We start from the raw sequence: 15,815 nt of genomic DNA on the forward strand, positions 1-15,815 counted from the left end.
TAAGCACTTCAAACTCTTCCAGCCTCTTTCCCTTATCCATTTAAAAAGTCATTGCAGCATTTTTGGTATTTGCAAATCACAGCAGCATACCATTTCTCTGGTACCAAAATCTCTTCTACTTTGCTAGCTGCTGGAATGCAATATACCAGAAATGGAACAGTTTTTAAAAGGGGGGAATTTAATAAGTTGCATGTTTACAGTTCTAAGACCGTAAAAATGTCCCAATTAAAGCACGTCCATAATAGTGTTCTCGTGGCACTCTCATGGCTTTATGGCTCTCTCCAAAATGTTTCCTCTTTTAAAAGATTCCAGTAAACTAATCAAGACCCACCTGGAATGGGTGGAGTCACATCTCCCTCTAATCAAAGGTCAATATCCACAATTGGGTAAGTCACATCTCTTAGAGATAAATAGAATCAAGTTTCCAACCTATAGCACTGAATAGGGATTACAAGAAACAGCTGCTTCCACAAGATGGATCAGGATTAAAACATGGCTTTTCTAGGGTACGCAATTCTTTCAAACCAGCACACTTAGTCTGTGTTCACTTGGAACTTAGTTCCACCACCAGATCTTAATCCATAACTCTCCCTTTTTGACAGCTACCTCCGGATATTCCTTTTCCACTCCCTCACACCTTATGAATTCTCTCTCTCATTTACATCTCTTAACCTCTCCTTCAGAGTAATTTGGGTAGTGAATAAACAAGTATTTGCAAAGTCCCCTTGGAGAACTGAGGAGAAAGGAGGGAAATATTCAACTTCCCCTTTTGGATAACTCCTGATACTCTAGCAAACAGTGGGGACAACCATCAATAGGCTGAGCCCTTGACTTTGGGTTCATCTCTATGAGGTTTTCTGACAAAGGAGAAGCTCAGCTTACTTATAATTATGCCTAAGAGTCACGCCCCCACCCCATCCCCCTCCAACACCCCCCATTCCCCACCCCAGAGAACCTCTTCTGTTGCTCAGATGTGGCCTCTCTAAGTCAACAAGGCAGGTGAACTCACTATCCTCCTCCCTACATGGGACATGACTCCCAGGAGTGTAAATCTCCTGGCAATGTGGGACAGAAATCCTGGGATGAGCTGGGGTCTGGCATCATGGGATTGAAAAAGCCTTCTTAACCAAAAGAGGGGAGAGAGAAATGAGACAAAATAAAGTTTCAGCAGCTGAGAGATTTCAAACAGAGTCGAGAGTTTATCCTGCAGGTTATCCCTACACATTACATAGATATCCTTTTTTAGTTTATGGTGTATTGGAGGGCTTGGAGGAAATACCTAAAACTGCTGAACTGTGTTACAGTAGCCTTGATTCTTGAAGATGATTGTATAACGATATAGCCTTTAAAACGTGACTATGTGTCTGTGAAAACCTGTGTCTGATGCTCCTTTTAGCAGACAGGGTATGAACAGATGAGTAAAAAAAATTAGGATAAAAAATAAATAAATAATGGGGGTAAGGGGAAAAAATCAGGTAGACTGAATACCGGTGGTCAGTGAGAGGGAGGGGTAAGGGGTATGGGATGTATGAACTTTTTCTTTTTTCTTTCTTCTTCTGAAGTGATGTAAATGTTCTAAAAATGATCATGGTGAGGAATACAAAACTATGAGATGAAACTGTGAGCCACTGGTTCTATACCACGTATGGGCTGTATGTGTGTGAAGATTTCTCAATAAAATATTTTTTAAAAAAGACAAAGGCAATAAAATATATATAATTTTGACAATTCCAAAAGTAAAAGCAACAACAACAAAACAACCTTTCACACCCAGTAGGATGACTATTGTTAAAAAAAACTGAACATAAGTATTGCCGAAGATGCAGAGAAAAGGAACCCTTTCTACATTAGCTTTTTTTTTTTTAATGTGTTTTTGTGTATACTGCATTGTGGATGCACTATTATCTAATTTCACTTGTCCTCTCTGGATTGGATTGAGTCTAAAAGTATCATGTCTATTTTTTTTTTTTTTTAATTTCAATCATGGTACTTTACATTTCTAAGAGTTCTAACTGTTCTTTCATATCTGTCTGCTTTTGTTATATCTGCTTTTGTTTGATAAAGTCCTGTTCATTTTTAGTGAATATGCACCCTTTAGCTCTGTGAGCATAAAGACACTTTAAAGGCTTTGTTGGGTGGCTTCCTAAAATTATTTATATCAGGACTGAATTCTTGCTCCAATGCTGATATTATTGGATAGGTTTCTTCTTGGCATGGATCTTTTTGGAATTTTTGCTACAAGCTTATTTGGGGAGAAAAAGTTTGTTCACTTGTTTTGCTCCCCCTCCCTCTCCTCCCATGCTTATTCCCTCACAGTTGCAACTTCCTGTCTACCTGGGAACCCAGGTCATACCCAGGTCTTATAAAGGGGGTTTGAGCTCTTGTCTCACAGCGATAGTGAGGCTATTAATAAGGCAGTCACTGAGCCATTTTGGCTCAGTTTCTGTCTACGAGATTACATCTGTGTTCTCCATTAGATTCAGGCAGCACTAAAGAGAACTTTTATTGGGCTCCTCTTGTGCTGAAGGAATCTCTACCCAAGTCTCTGACTTAAAGGAGCAAGACTTACTCCAGTTCTTTGTCTTGTGTGGAATACTTTTAATCCCTATTAGCTGGCAGGAGCCAAATTCCTGACTGCCACTGCCCACTTATTGAACCTAGACTATAGAAAATTTACCTTATTTATTGTTCTGACAACATCTTTTTTGGTCTTAACTTTTTCTATTTTATCAACTATTGTCATGGGCCAAAACATGAATTTACTGCACCATCTTGATCGAAAATCAATGTCAGTTTCATTTGCTCAGATGCTCAGTGTTACTGTAGTGGACATGACTGGTTGCTTACCCAGAATCCATCCCTACCTCCTGCTTCCCACTACTACCAATACAACTATTCTTCTCTGCCCATGTGCACTGAAGGAGGGGCACCTGATTATCCCAAGCCACGCAACATATCCTATTCATCCCCACAGAAGTAGCGGTTTATTTTAGAGGTAGGCAAGTGACCAGTTCAATAAGACTCTTGCTTAGTATGCTAAAGCACTTATTTTCTTTTTTTACCTGAAAATATGTTCTGTAAACATGACATCTAAAATTGCTTTAGTACTTTTAATATATATTTCATAGACGGATGGATGGATGGGTAACAAGCATGTGGAGTAAGGCAGAAAAGAGAAACAGAGCTAAGCCTTCACTCCTCACCTGGAGCTCATCCTAATTCTGGGCTTTTCAAATCCAAGAATCAATAAAGTCCCTTTTCATTAGGACAGTTTAAAATAGGTTTTCTTTTACTTAGAACAAAATATCTAAATGATGTAGAATCTGAAGTATTCATTTCATAGTTTTACTAGATACCTACTGTTAAATGCTTCTGTTACTGCTGTTTCTAAAATGAGGGAAATTACTTATGTTAAATCTTTCAGAGGAAGGTCAAATGAAGGACAAGGTGCAATGATATCTAATTCTCTTGAAAAAGGATTACAATTAAGGGCTAAGAATCCCTTATTCAAATGGAACAAATAGCACAGGAGAATACTCTGAATAAACAAGTGTTTACATGCTTACTGTGGGAAAACTCTTTTTTTTTTATTATTCAACATAACAATATACAAACACAAACATTCTTACCATATGATCATTCCATTCTTGATATATAATCAATAACTCACAATATCACAGTTGTATATTCATCATCATGATCATTTCTTAGAACATTTGCATCAATTCAGAAAAAGAAATAAAAAGAAAACAGAAAAAAATTCATACATACCATATTCCTTACCCCTCCGTTTTATTGATTACTAGCATTTCAATCTACTAAATTTATGTTAACATTTGTTCTCCCTATTATTCATTTATTTTTAATCCATAATGGGGGTAAGGGGAAAAATCAGGTAGACTGAAATACCGGTGGTCAATGAGAGGGAGGGGTAAGGGGTATGGGATGTATGAACTTTTTCTTTTTTCTTTCTTCTTCTGAAGTGATGCAAATGCTCTAAAAATGATCACGGTGAGGAATACAAAGCTATGAGATGAAACTGAGCCATTGGTCTATACCATGTATGGACTGTATATGTGTGAAGATTTTTCAATAAAATATTTTTTTTTAAAAAGACAAAGGCAATAAAATATATATAACTTTGACAATTCCAAAAGTAAAAACAACAACATAGTTTAATGTATGATCCAAAAATCTTGTTCTTAGGTATTTACCCAAACGAATTGAAAAGTTAAATCCACACACAAACTTCCACAAATGTTTACTTGTCCGTCGATAAAGTAGATAAAAGGAGCACCAGACACAAGGTTTTCACAATCACACTTACTGTGGGAAAACTCCTATAGGCAAAACCTACAATTGTTGTTTTGAGTTTTAAAGGTAAAAAGTAGTCACCATGGAAAACACAACCAAAGAATGGGAAGGGTACACAGAGACAGATTTAAATTAAAGAAGTACTATCTTTTGGTGACTGGGGAAAAAAATGAACTGATATTGGGACTAAAATTGCCATTAAAATTAAAATACCCAGATGAACTTTTCCAACAAAGTCATACCTAGGAAAATATTTCTGAAATTAAACTTAAGTGAAAGGAAAAAAGACACCATAATGCAATAAGAAAAAATATATTAGTTGGTAGTTTTAATACATTCAACTTAAAAAGAAAAAATATAAAAGAGCATCTGCTCTCATAAAGACCCAATATGGAAAAAGTAGATAAATAAACCATTTCTGTTCTTGAATTTGTTTCTGACTGACTTGGTATCATTCCTAAATAACAATGTGTACATGTCTTTCAGCTGACTGTTATCAGAAATTTATTGAAAGCTTTAGAAGAATAGACAAATAGATCAATGTAACAGAATAGAGAGCCCAGAAATATACCCACACAAATATAGTCAACTGGTCTTTGATAAAGGAGTAAAGGCAATTCAATGGTAAAAGGGTAGCCTTTTCAATAAATGGTGGTGGAACAACATACAAAAAAAAAAAATCTAGACACAGACCTTAAACCTTTCACAAATATTAACTCAAAATGAATAACAGACTTAAATGCAAAATGTGAAACTACATAACTTATAGAAAATATAGATGACCTTGAATTTGGCAATGACTTTTTAGAAATAACACCAAAAGCATAATTAATGAAAGAAAAAAACTGTTAAACTGAACTTCCCTAAAATTAAAAACTTCTATTCTGCTGTTAAGAGTATGAACAACCAGGGTCTTGAAGAAATATATGGAAAACACTTATCTGATAAAGAACTCGTCTTCAAATAACACAAAGAACTCTTAAAACTCAACAATATGAAAGCAAACAAACTTAATTTAAAAATTAGACAAGGATGTGAACAAACACCTCATCAAAGAAGACCCACAGATGGCAAATAACATAGGAAAAGCTGCTCAGCACCATCTCATTAGGGAATTACAAACTGAAACAACAAGATACCATTACACACCTATGTGGAATGGCTGCACATGGACACCACAGAATGCCGACAAGGATGTAGAACAACAGAAGCTCATTTATTACCGGTAGGAATCCAAAGTGGCACAGCCATTTGGAAAACAGTTTGGCAATTGCTTTCAAAGCTAAATATAGTTTAATGTATGATCCAAAAATCTTGTTCTTAGGAATTTACCCAAACGAGCTGAAAAGTTATGTCCACACACAAACTTCCACAAATGTTTACAGAAGTTTTATTCATAATTGCCCAAATCTGGAAGCAACCAAAGTGTCTTTTAATAAGTGAACGGATAAACAAACTGGTTCATCCATACAATGGAGTATCATCCAGCGATTAAAAAAAAAAAAGGGCTATGAAGTCATGAAAAGATGTGGAAGACCCTAAAGTGCACATTGCTAAGTTAAAAAAGTGAATCTGAAAAAACTAAAAGCAGTTTTATTCCAACTTTATGACATTCTGGAAAAAAACTCTAGACACAGTAAAAAGATCAGTGGTTCCCAGAAGTAGGAGAGAGGGTACAGTAGGGAAGTTGAATAGGGGATTTTAGAATAGTGAAACTATTCTGTATAATACTTTAATGGTGGATACAAGACATGGATTTGTCAAAACCCATAGAACTGTACAACATAAAAAACCCTAATATAACTATGACAAATTAATGATAACGTATCAATATTGGTTCATCAATTATAACAGACACGCCATACTAATGATAAAATGTTAATAACAGGAATGACTTGGGGGTAGGAGGTTGGGAGGGGTTAAAGGGGAACTCTCTGTACTTCTGCTTAATTTTTCTATAAACCAAAAACTGCTTTTAAAAAAAAGTCAATAATTTGTAAAAAGTATTGCTTATAGAATAGCTGAATATAGGTAAATGTCTGTATTGTACTTCTTTAGCATATGTATGTTTAGATCATATGACAGCTAGAGACAAGAAAAGTACACTTTTTTTGGTCAAAATAGGTGTATGACTACTGTTTCTGTTCATGCCAAGTTATACTGAGTATGCTTTGGTTTTAGAATTGTTTTGTTTTTCCAATAATGTACTGGCAAAGTCGAAACTAAATTATTTAAGGTTTGTAAACACCGGCTTGGAGGAAGTACTAACAATCCTAGCGAACATAAGAGAATCTTCAGAATAACTGAATAGCACTATAAAAAAAAAGAACAGGGCAGACCACAGTGGCTCAGCAGGCAGATATCTTGCCTGCCATGCCAGAAACCCGGGTTTGGGAAAAAAAAAAAAAATTAAAGAACAAGCATCTATTTATTTGGAAATTAGCTGTTCCTTTGAATATCACTGATTTTCCTTTTTAGATATAAAGCAGAAGTAACTTAATCATTTTTATATGTGAATACTCGTTTGAAAATAAAAGTATCTTATTACAAAGATAAAGCCATGAAATAAAGTTTTAATAATACTAACAACATTAAATAAATTTAAATGAGTGAATGTTACTATTAAAAATCCTTTACAAACAGCACAATAGAGTCTTCAACGGAATGCCTATACAAAACCAATCCTTTAGTAGAACAGATCAGAAAAAATCTGGTAGAATGGTACTGATGAGACAAATCCAATGAGTACCATGACAGCCTCAAAAGTTCTTTTATTTTTAAAGAATGAATAGCAAAAGTCAATATGGAGTCAATGAAAAAATCCTGCCTCAAGAGAAGAGGTACATTGGTGCTATGTGGAGAAAAGTATACGACTGAAAACAATTTATAGTAGAGAAAATATCCAGAAAAATCTTGTGCTCTCAAAAATGCACAGAAAACTTAAGAACTGAGATTGAGGGAAAAAATAGTACAAGAAGCACATTGGGATAAGAAAAGACTATAAATTAAATAAAAACATGACAGAAATTTAAATACAAATTGTAAGCACTAAGGAACAGAACAAATCAAATTGATGATGAAAGGGCCTAATTTAAGAAGTTTAACAGAAAAAACAAAAGTTAAACAAGATGTGCCAGATGATAGTCACACATACTAGAGAACAGACCTAACCCATGAAAAATTCCCAGAGGGGAAAACGAGAACAAAAGGCACAAATTTAAGAAAACACCTTCCTCAACTGAAAAAGAGATTTTAATCTGTAGACTGAAGGACTCATCATATTCCATATAAAATATTAATAGATTAAAAAATAAATAAAACACAAAAGTTTGAAATATTCTATTTAAACATTTTAAATCTTTACACTGCAACAGATAGAACTGTATTTGCTATGGAAAAGCTACATGTTGGTTCCACATAGAATTTAGATCCACAGTCAAGATGGTGTGAATCTGGTATATATAATTTATTTTTTAGATTTGGGTATTAACTTGCTGAGGGCAGAAACATCTGAACTCATGTCTTCAGATCATTATATATTTACTACCTCTTTATACCATGCTGCCTTATTTAATCTATATATTCTTTACTGTCAATAAAATATTAGTTTTAAGATTTTATAAGTAACAACAGACAAGTGTTTTATTTTGTTACTGGAATTAATGTTTATAATAGAAATCATGTACACCAGCATTGTCATTACTTAACACTACTGAGAGTGTGCTTACAAATAAATTTTGGTCTCGATTTGTGTGTATGCGGTGTGTTTTGGTTTTATAGCACTTTTAAGTTAATTTTTTAACCTAGAGAAAAGAACAAAGGTAAGTGACAAAGATCATGCCCCACTCAAGCTTTTTCTTTTTTTGGGGGGCGGGGGGGAGGAGGGTTGCACGGGCTGGGAATCCAACCCAGGTCTCCAGCATGGCAGGCGAGCATTCTACCACTTGAAGCACTGTGAACCCTCCCACCCAAGCTTTTCAAGGCCCTGAAATGTATCATGTAAAAAAGATAAGCCTTGCTGTGTACTGGTATTGAGAGTAAGTTATACTTTACTAGTAGGAGCAACAGTAGTCTCATTATTTTATTTCCACCAGTCACTGATAAAATAATCCAAGTCTAGCTGCTAAATGACTGAGTTGGAAATACAAATTCTTTACTTTGGGAATGACAATAGTGCTGTCAAATAATTTATATAAGAAAATTTACAACTAATCTCTTCTAAAGAGTTATCCATACTTTCCAATTCCTTGTCTCCAAAGGACCCAGAAGATCACTGCTTCTTACTATCTTGTACCGCTACCACCTCATCTAAGCCAACCTCCTAACTGATCTCTCCATGCTCTCACTCTTGACCCTACAGCCGATTCCCAACACAGCAGCCAAACTGATCCTTAAAAAAATCTTAGGTCAGATCACATTACTCCTCTGTTCAAAACTTCCAACCACCTCCCTCCTCTCAGAATAAAAACCAGTGCTTATCAGAACCCATTACCTCTCTAATCTCATCCTTCCCTCCCTTACTCAGCTCAACCCTGCTGGCCTCCTTGCTCGCTCTCCAACAAGACCACTGGGTTTCTACCTCTGAACTTCTGGACTTGCTCTTCTCTCTGCCTGGTCTGTTCATCCCCTAGACAGCTGCCTCCCTGTTCCACACGTCTTAAGGTTTTACTTCTTCATGATGCTTTTCCTTATTTTCTACATCCATTCCTTACTGGCACACGCTATCCTCTGTCGCTACTTTATTTTTCTTCTTAGCAATTGTTACTATCTGATCAAATATGTTTTACTTTAATTTTTTAAAAAATCATTGTTTATTGTTCCCACTCCCATTCTTCTCCAGTGGATGTTAGCTCCATAAGGACAAGAATTCTGTCTTGTTTTGTTTACTCATACCCCCAATGCTTAAACAGTATTGGGCCATGAAAGTCACTCAATACATATTTGCTATAAGAATGCTGAATATGTAACCTCTTAAAGCCTTGTAAGGCTGAGATTCTGGACTCTACAATATCTTACCTCTTTCCACATAGGAAATAAGATTTCCCTCCTTACACTGATAGGGACTGTGAAAAATCTTTAATACCTTCCATGGGAAATAAATCAATTCGCTCTAAATAAAATGCCAAAAAAAAAAAAAACTCTTCATTCCTCAATACCATTCCTACAGTCTATAAAATACTAGTCCTCAAAAAATATTTATCTTCAAAATTGCTGTCATAATATTACAAAGGCAACGTGAACTCATTAAAAATGGTACCAAAACACAAATAATGAAGAAAAGTAAATAAACTCATTAGTAACCAAATAAACCCATCTCTATTTCAAATCAGATTGTTTTGGAGTAGTGAATGCCTGTTAATAAAATAAAATGTAATGTTATTATCACTATAATTCTTAATAAACAAACATTAAGCTCCTTTTAAGTTAAAAAGAAGTTGATAAAGGACTCTTGCTTAGAGCTATGAAAATTAAACCTAAGAGAAATCAGTTTAGGTCAGAAAACAAAATAATAAAAATACCTTATAGCACACTATCATGTTTGGACAGGTGACAGACGCAGGTCACTGAAGTAAAGGAGATGCGGCTCAAATCCCAGCTCACCCTCTGCTAATTGTCTGACTTTGGACAAGTTAATTTAGACTCTCCGAGCCTCAGTTCCCTTATCTATGAATGGAAATGGTACCTCACAAGGTTACTGGAAGGATAAAACAAAATCAGGTATTTAAAGCAGGCAGCACAATGACTGACATATAGCAAGCACTGAAGAAAGCTATTACTGTAATATAAAAATAATTCCCACACCACTGATACCACAGCTCTTTAAAGTATGTGGCTCCTTGGTATCGCTATTATTTTTTAACGAGTGAGAAATTTACTATTCAATAGTATATTTTAACCCGTATTATGTTCCATAGCCAATTCTGAACACTGCCAAAGGTTGTAAACAATGCATTCTTTTTTTCCCCTCGAGGCAGAGCACTGTGCCGGCAAATCTGGAGAGAAAACAATGTGCTTCTCAGCACTGCACATCCATTAAGAGTGGAGGTTCGTGATTGCCTGTGCCCTAACCGGAAGATGGGAGGTCCTGTCTTATAACACGGGCACCTGGGAGCCGCGTACCATCCTGGGCTGTTCACTCACTTCTCAACAGCTTGTGTTTACACCCCGCTGCGAGGTCCTTACCAAGGGCCGGGTGCTAAGGCTGCCAAACCACACGTTCATTCTCGGCCTAGCATCAGGGGGCTTCCCCCGGCCTCCCGATTATCCGCGAGCGCGCCCCGCCCCGCCCGCTGGTCACCCGCGGCCGCGGCCTGCAAATCCAGGCTAGCACCTCCGACCCACAGCCACAGCTTTCACCCGCAAGAGCAAAGTACACTCGCAGGCCTTTTCCAGGCCCGGACGAAAAGCACAGCCCGCAAGGAAACCACCCCGGCCCCGCGACGGCTCCCTGGCTCCCTCCTTTAGGGTCGGCAGGGGAGCGGTCGGTGGCTTCTGCCCAGGGGAGGTCCACGGGTGCCAGCACAGGTACCTGCGACTCCCAGGAGCGGCGGCAGCAACACCTTCCCGGGGGCGGTGGAGGCTGCGGTGGGCGGAGGAGAGGGGAGGGGCCGACCACCGAGACAGGCGGAGACCTGTCGGGGCTAGAGCGGCATTGCGCAGCAGCGGCCGGCGCGCCCCCTGGAGACCGGTAGCTAGCACGGCGGATCGACCTGCTCTGGGTCAGAGACTGGCGGTGAACCTGCTTTGTATAAGACCCCGTGGGAACTGAAGAGTGGGAAAGTATCAAAATTGTGGTCCTGGAGGAAGAGAAAAAAGACCTAGAAGATGTTTCTCCAGTGTGAGTCCAGGAACATTTTGCACTTTTACGTTCCTTTCTAAATATCCACCCCACTCCTTTAGCTAAACAAAGACTTAAAAGGCAAGGACAATTTTAGTAAGTACTATCTATTGTCACCAATTACTAGTTGTTGGCCACTAGGTAGATCTGCTATGTAACCCAAATTGACGTATTAGTAATGGCAAGTGATGGCATTACTGTTTTAATGCTAAAATATGACCTGTTATTTTTTAAAAAACCATTTGAATATTTCCATTCCACTTTTTAGGATTCGTCAACTAAATTCGATATGTGTATGAATAGGCAAAGTAAACAAAATGTGTCGGAGATGGGGGGGTGGGAAGTTCATTTATTGGAAACATTCCTTTACGCAAAATGTTTATTTGCTTTAGTTTACCAGCTCAGGTCCCACAGCCAAGAAGACTTCCCTGCACAGTTATTGTTTCTCCTCTGAACTTTGTCACCACTCAGGCAAGGAATATCACAGGGAAGGATATATGACATCCAGCTATTCAAGGGCTATATACCAAGTTTAGAAAGGTTTCTTTCAGACAAGTCCTTATTGGTAATGGCATGTGACTGCTTAAGATTACTGTTATATGAGAGAGCAAACCTCTAGCAAATTCCTTTCATTTCAGAGTTGAAACTTCAGGGCATTTCACATTTTCTTGTGCTAATCATAAATATGAAATACTCTTTGAATTAATGACACTAGCCTATTTGCAATTGATGCCCTCCCAGTGGTAGTGTACTGAGTTTATACTATCTTCACTAATGCCCATAAATCATGTCAAATCATCAAGATATTTAAAACTTTTCCCAGTGTGTTCATGGTTCACTCTTCTTCACTGGTTTATGAAACTATCTAAAAGTCTATTCAAATTTCTCTCTTCCTCATGAATTCCTCTTCTACTCTTCATGAATTACTGCTTCACTTTGATCTCAGAGAATGTAGGCACTGATGAAGTTAAGGGAATGAGCTGCATCCTACACACATTGTGACTCCGTGTCACCACACCTGGGGGCTTGTGCACAACAGGCCATCGAAGTGTTCACGGAAGCCATGCCTACACTCCAGCAGCAACTGACCATGGAAATGACCAGGAATCAGATAATATATCCCACTAAATGCAAACCAAAGTGTTCCCAACTGCATTTTTTGGTTAGCCAGACCCCCCAAATGCTTATAGCCACTCCAATGTCATTCAGTAAGAGAGGAAGAGTGCTTGGGAAGTCTGAGTGGAAAGAAACAGCAATCAATTGTGGTTAAAATATTTTAATTTTGCAAATTTTACAAAAAACCTTATGACCATAGGAACACATTGCTAAAGTCTCTCCCAGGCCTGTACAAGGGAGCGCTGTATCAGTTTTCTATTGCTGCTGTAACAAATGAGCACAAACAATGACAAATTTATTGTCCTACAGTTCTGGAGGTCAGTAGTCTGAAATCAGTTCCACTGGGCTAAAACCAAGGTGTAAGTGCTGCATACCTTCTAGAGGCCCTAGGGAAGAATCTGTTTCTTTGCCTCATTCAACTTCTAGAGGTCTCCTACATTCTTTATTTGTGGCCCCCTCCTTCATCTTCAAAGCCAGGAGTGAAGCGTCTTCTCCTCTCTGACCTTTGCTTCCATCCTTCCAACCTTTCTAATTTTGGCCCTCGTGCCTCCTTATGAGAACCCTTGGGATAACACTGGGCCCTCCAAGATAATCCAGAATAACATCCCCATCTCAAGATCTTTACCTTAATCACATCTGCAAAGTCACACACTCCCAGGTTCTGGGAACTAGGGGATGGACAGCTTTGGGCAGAAGACATTATTCAGCCCACCTCCAGGGCCCTGAAGTGCCAACTTCGCTCTCTTCAGAAAAATCTGACTCTGCTTCCTCATTACCAAAATCTATTTGGTCTTGAGTTCTAACTGCAAAAAGTTCCAAAGGAGAGGGCTAATGGTAATTATAACTGCGATAAGTGCTAAGAAGAAAAAGAGGAGAAATGTTATGGGGGCAAACATTGTGGGGCCAAATTTAGATGGAAGGACAGTGATGTCTTTTATTAAGTGATATTTAATCTGAGACCTAAGGATGAGGGGTTAATTATGTTTGAATAAGGGAAGTGTTCCAGACATACAGGACAGTACTTGTGGCCTGTGGACGGTGATGCAAGAAGGGCAGTGTGGCTGAGTCTGAGGCGAGGTGAGAGAAGAGTACACGATGAGGTTGGAGAGAAGTAGGTGCCAGTTCACACATGACTCTGTAAGCACATTAAGGGGCTTGGATTTATTATCTTAAGCATAATGGAAAGCCACTGAAAGGTTAGGTTAGGACAAGCCTGGGGAGTGAGATGGTCTGATTAATGCTTCAGCTGGTGGGTGAAGAGAAGGGCATGAGAGAGGCATGTCCTAAGTGACTTAGAAGAAGCCTGTGATCATCCAGGCAGATAATGAAGGCTTGGGCTAGAACAACGATGATTGGAGACATCACAGCTGCGCTGTGGGCATGCGGCCACTGGCATTTAGTGGCTAGAGGCCAGAGTTGTTGCTAAACACCCTACAATGCACAGGACACCGCTAAGGCAAAGACTGATCCAGTCCCAAACGTCAGCAGTGCCAAAGTTAAGAAATCTTAGACGAGAATGAAGACAACAGAAATTGAGAATGCAGTGAGTGGACAGATCTGAGATATGTTTTGTAGGTAAAATCACCAGGACTTGGTAATAAAATGGATGTAGAGAATGAGAGAGTGCCTAGGTTTTGCTTGGGTCTTTGGCTTGATCAGACTGGTGGCTGGTGGTGCATTTTGCTGAAGTGGAGCACCTGGAAGGGCTGATTTAGACAGGACAATCCAGAGTTCAGTTTGGGGCACAATACGCAAAGGTTAAATGCTCAGAGGAAGGGAGGCGAAGATATATACACTTGGGACTTAACATCTGAAGCCATGGAGTGGATGGATTTGCCTCGGGAAATTACATAGTGTGGGAAGAGTGCCCAGGCCAAATCTAGAGGAACAAGGTATTTAAAAAACAGGCAGAGTGTCACCTCTACTTAAAAATCTTCTATTTTGCTATATAGACGAGTTTGCTTTTTAAACACACCCATATTTAATGTTGTTGTGATTTAAAGGAGTCACAAAGTGACTGAGAAAGTTGAGCGTTGCCAAGGGTGCCAAACAGTGTTTCAAGGATGGAGCAGTTGACTGTGTGGAATGCTGTTGAATTTGCTCTGTTCTGGCAACGTCGGCGAAGGCGTCTTGGTGGCAGAGTTTTATATTCTTATCTTGTATCCCCAATATAAGAACTTTAAGGGTTTTTTTTTTTACAAGAAAAACAAGTTGTTTTTAAAAGCAAACGTTAATTGTCGATTACAGTTACAAAGGAGAATTTTTAGGAAGAGAAGAAGGAAAACTCTGAAAGCCCTTAAAATTAACAACAGCTGATATTTATTCCTTCATTCATTCAAAAAACATCCACATATGTTTTCTGAGCACTCATTATATGCCAAATATCATTCTAAGCACTGGAGATAGAACAGAGAACAAAATAGACCACAAACCCTGCCCTCATGGGGCTAACACTCTGGTGGGCCAGACAGACAAATCAGGGAAACATAGCTTGCCAGATTATGGTAAGAGCCGTGGAGGAGAATGAAATGGGGAGAAGGACACAGGGAGTGTGGAGAGGGTTTGTCTGAATATGCTCAAGCACCTGACTTGGGGTTTACCTCTCTACCCTAGAGCTCCCCTAGAGCTGTATGGGGGATGAGGGAGGACAGACTTGTGCATCCTGGGCTTCCAGTGGTGACTGATGGCCACAAGGATAAAGGACATTATGAAATTAATCTTGAGGGTCTCAAGACTGATAAGAAGGCAAGGTTATGATAAGGCTTGGGGAACAGAGAGAGGGTCTTTTTTTTTTTTCAGACAGTGAGGGTCTTGCTAGGAGCCTATAGAGTTCTGGGGACCCCTGGTCACTCCTGTTGACAGTGACATGGAGTTTAGGGAAGAGGTGATCTTTCTAAATGCAGGGATAAGGGATAATAAAGGATGCTCTAGAGAAGGCATTGGCCTGCAGGACAGATCCAGCCTGCTTTTATAAATAAAGTTTTACTGGAACACAGCCACGTTCATTCATTTATATAGTGTCTGTGGCTTTTGTGCTACCATGGCAGAGGTGAGTAGTTGAGACAAACTATATTGTCTGCAAAGTGAAAAACATTTACTTTCTGACCCTTTACAGCAAGTTTGCCAACCCCTGATTTTGATTACAAGGTCTATTTGATTATTATACAAGGTCTATATTTTGATTACAAGAACTATTAAACAATAGTTCTGATTTCTAACTACTGGACCATGTAACCTACTTAAATGTTGATAATGAAATATTTTAATAACACCCATCACTGTAGTAATATCTTGGGACCAAGTTCTTGATTTACATTAGAGGAAGCAGGAGGAATAACTCCTGCTTACATTTTTAAAAGAGTTACATGTTAACCATATTGTTTAATGGTATTATAAGGTCTTATCACCTAGCTTTTGTGTGTTTACCTTGAATACCTGAAAACATGCAGATGTTCCATAAAAACAAAGTGAATTCAACTAGCTAATGAGAGGGTGGGTGATGGATAAGCTTTTCTTTTTTCTTTTTTTTGGGGTGTGTGTGTGTGTG

The 15,815-nt window shown here is 38.5% G+C and overlaps 1 protein-coding gene across 6 annotated transcripts in view; it reads right to left on the bottom strand.

Annotated features, from left to right (window-relative positions):
* ANKRD46 (ankyrin repeat domain 46) overlaps nt 1–10,927 on the bottom strand; it is a 92,769-nt gene extending 81,842 nt beyond the window's left edge. For 4 of the 6 annotated variants that reach the window (XM_077167360.1, XM_077167361.1, XM_077167356.1 and 1 more), the window contains exon 1: nt 10,844–10,927. The gene's annotated coding sequence lies outside the window, so the exon portion shown is untranslated. Of the gene's footprint in view, nt 1–9,833; nt 10,010–10,843 lie in introns of all 6 variants that reach the window. The other 2 variants (XM_077167357.1, XM_077167358.1) reach the window with 2 other exon arrangements.
* Nucleotides 10,928–15,815: the final 4,888 nt, after the last annotated feature.

This window comes from Tamandua tetradactyla, chromosome 6 (assembly GCF_023851605.1).
Source record: "Tamandua tetradactyla isolate mTamTet1 chromosome 6, mTamTet1.pri, whole genome shotgun sequence".
Lineage (NCBI taxonomy): Eukaryota > Metazoa > Chordata > Mammalia > Pilosa > Myrmecophagidae > Tamandua > Tamandua tetradactyla.